Here is a 3,297-nt window from a genome sequence, read left to right as displayed (position 1 = left end):
GGGTTATAACTTTCTGAGAATTGTTTCTCTTAAAAAAAGACTTGAGAAAGTCACTCATACCTATGGCCAGTGGCATGAATGTTTCATGCCCTCCAACTTCAGAATGTAGACACTTTGTGCTTCTGTCATTTTAGTTCTACAGAAATACTGCAGTGTGATAGGAATACTGGATGCAGAAATTGAGACTCAGGATAGTAAATTTCTATACCTAGTGTAGTTTTGCTTTGGCTGAGGGAAAGAGTAAAACATATGGGTGTGTAAAACTAACCAGTGAAAGCATCGACTATCTTTTTTTTTTCTTTGGGAATTCAGACCTGATGAAAGGGTCAATGAAGAAATGATGTTTTGATTTCCCAACAGGATTACCCAACATTTCTCTGACAGTACCTGCCAGTTACTTCTTTCCTAAAGATTTATGGTGCCCAGAGAAAGTCTCTAGTTTAGCCAGAATTTCTTTATAATATCGTTGGTGTTGCCCCAGGGGTTTTAGCTAAGCAGTATCCATTTTGTGCAAGAGAGGCTGGTCAGGGCAACTTCCCGAACAATAAGCTGAGATGATCATGGGAGAAGGGGATTAATGAAGGACTGTTACAGAAATACAGAAAAAATCTGCAGCAGAGCAACAACTCCAACCCTTGCTGGAAAGTTTCAATCAGACACTGAAATTTCCAAAGTGCCCATAAATCAACTTTTAATATACTGTGGATGCGTAGAAGAAGCTGTCCATATGCTTCTTTTTTTGAAGTTTTAGGCATTATTTTTTTCAGTGCAAAGATGTTTTAACCTTAATACGTTCAATACACATAAGTACTGCTAACAAAATGACTAGGCCAATTTTGAAATGTAAACTTAAAATGTAAAATCACGGGGTCTGAGCCTTGCTCAGAGTAGGAGTTTGCGCGGACATCAGCTAAGATTCCAGAATGACTACCATCTTGACTTACACTTTTAAAAATCTTCTCACTGCATCAAAATGGGCCCTCAGATTTTCCATAAGATCTCTGAGCTGTTCCTCCTAGCTGCCCCCGAGATCCAGACCAAAATGAAGAAGACATTAGCCAAACCCAATATGAGGAATGTTGTGGTGGTGGATGGCGTTCGTACTCCATTTTTGCTGTCAGGCACTTCATATGAAGACCTGATGCCACATGATTTGGCTAGAGCAACACTTACGGGTTTGTTGTATCAGCCCAGTGTCCCCAAGGAAGTAGTTGATTATATCATCTTTGGTACAGTTATTCAGGAAGTGAAAACAAGCAATGTGGCTAGAGAGGCTGCCCTTGGAGCTGCCTTCTCTGACAAGACTCCTGCTCACACTGTCACCGTGGCTTGTATCTCTGCCAATCAAGCCATGACCACAGGTGTTGGTTTGATTGCTTCTGGCCACTGTGATGTGTTCATGACAGGTGGTGTCGAGTTGATGTCCCATGTCCCTATTCGTCACTCAAGGAAAATGAGAAAACTGATGCTTGATCTCAATAAGGCCAAATCTGTGGGCCAGTGACTGTCTTTAATCTCTAAATTCCAATTGAATTTCCTAACACCTGAGCTCCCTGCGGTTGCTGAGTTCTCCATCAGTGAGACCACAGGCCACTCTGCAGACCGACTGGCGGCTGCCTTTGCTGTTTCTCGACGGTAACAGGATGAATATGCACTGAGCTCTCACAGTCTGGCCAAGAAGGCATAGGATGAAGGACTCCTTTCTGATGTCGTAATCTTCAAAGTACCAGGAAAAAATACGGTTACCAAAGATAATGGCATCTGTCCTTCCTCACTGGAGCAGATGGCCAAACTAAAACCTGCATTTATCAAGCCCTGCAGCACAGTGACAGCTGCAAATTCTTCTTTGTTGACTGATGGCGCATCTGCAATGTTGATTATGGCAGAGGAAAAGGCTCTGGCCATGGATTATAAGCTGAAGTCGTATTTGAGGAATTTTATGTACGTGTCTCATGATCCAAAAGATCAACTATTACTCGGACCAAAATATGCGACTCCAAAAGTTCTAGAAAAGGCAGAATTAACCATGAATGATATTGATGCTTTTGAATTTCACAAAGCTTTCTCAGGTAAGAGTTTAGCAAATTTTGAAGTCATGGATTCTGATTGGTTTGCACAAAATTACATGGGTAGAAAAACCAAGGTTAGATTGCTTCCTTTGGAGAAGTTTAATAACTGGGGTGGATCCCTGTCCCTGAGACACCCATTTGGAGCCACTGGCTGCAGGTTGGTCATGGCAGCTGCCAACAGATTACGGAAGGAAGCAGCCCAGTATGCCTTAGTGGCTGCCTGTGCAGCTGGAGGGCAGGGCCATTCTATGACAGTGGAAGTTTATCCAAAATAATAGATCCAGAAGAAATGACCAGAAGTTTCTGTGCAACACTCACACTAGGCAATGGCATTTCAATGCATTCCTAAATGACATTTATAGCTCCTAGCTCCTCTTAGGAAAACAATTCTTGTGGCCTTCTGTTACATGCTTTGCACTTAAGCCTTGCCAGTGTTCTGAGCTTTTCAATAATCACAATTTACTGCTCTTTCAGGGATTTCTAAGCCACCAGAATCTCACACAGAGATGTGTAGGTGGTTGTTTTTGTTCTCTCTTGTCACTAAAGACTAAATGAGTGTTTGCAATTGGGAAAGAGGTCAGCTGGGATTAGGAAATCATCTTTGTAATATTTGCAAATTATACTTGTTCCTATCTGTGTCCTAAAGTGTTCTCTATAAAATACAAACCAATGTGCCTAAATTAACTTAATTATGGAAAAATAATTCAGAATCTAAACATCAATGAAAACTTACAAAAAATGTTTAGATACATAAATATCATGGTGGTCAACCGTAAAGTGGGGAAATATTGAAAAAAATGTAAAAACACACACATATATGCTAAAGTTATGTACATATATAAATTTATATATGTTTATATATAAATTAGTACATATAAAGTTTAAGTATATTATGTGTATTTACATATACTTACATATACTTTTATTTAATATATAAATGAATATCCACCTCCATATTTAAATTACATCTTTAGGCTGGGCATAGCAGCTCATGCCTGTAAATCTCAGCACTTTGGGAGGCCGAGGTGGACGGATTGCTGGAACTCAGAAGTTTGAGACCAGCCCATCGCTACCAAAATACAAAAATTATCCAGGCATGGAAGCTTGTGGTCCCAGGTCCTTGAGACAGAGACTGAGGGGGAGAATTGCTTAAGCCCCAGAAGTCTAGGCTGCAGCGAGCCCAGATTATGCCACTGCACTACAGCCTATACCACAGAGCAAGATCTTG

The 3,297-nt window shown here is 40.7% G+C and overlaps 1 pseudogene across 1 annotated transcript; it reads left to right on the top strand.

Annotated features, from left to right (window-relative positions):
* The first annotated feature begins 873 nt into the window (after positions 1-873).
* On the top strand, positions 874-2,862 carry LOC117078111 (annotated as a pseudogene). Its single transcript, XR_004434926.1, has one exon. The product of XR_004434926.1 is annotated as a trifunctional enzyme subunit beta, mitochondrial-like (transcript).
* The last annotated feature ends 435 nt before the right edge of the window (positions 2,863-3,297 follow it).

The sequence above is a fragment of the Trachypithecus francoisi genome, unplaced genomic scaffold (genome assembly GCF_009764315.1).
Source record: "Trachypithecus francoisi isolate TF-2019V2 unplaced genomic scaffold, Tfra_2.0 Lachesis_group6, whole genome shotgun sequence".
Taxonomy (NCBI): Eukaryota; Metazoa; Chordata; class Mammalia; order Primates; family Cercopithecidae; genus Trachypithecus; species Trachypithecus francoisi.
The sequence above is the reverse complement of the archived record's forward strand: the minus strand, read 5'-3'. Positions and strand labels throughout refer to the sequence as shown.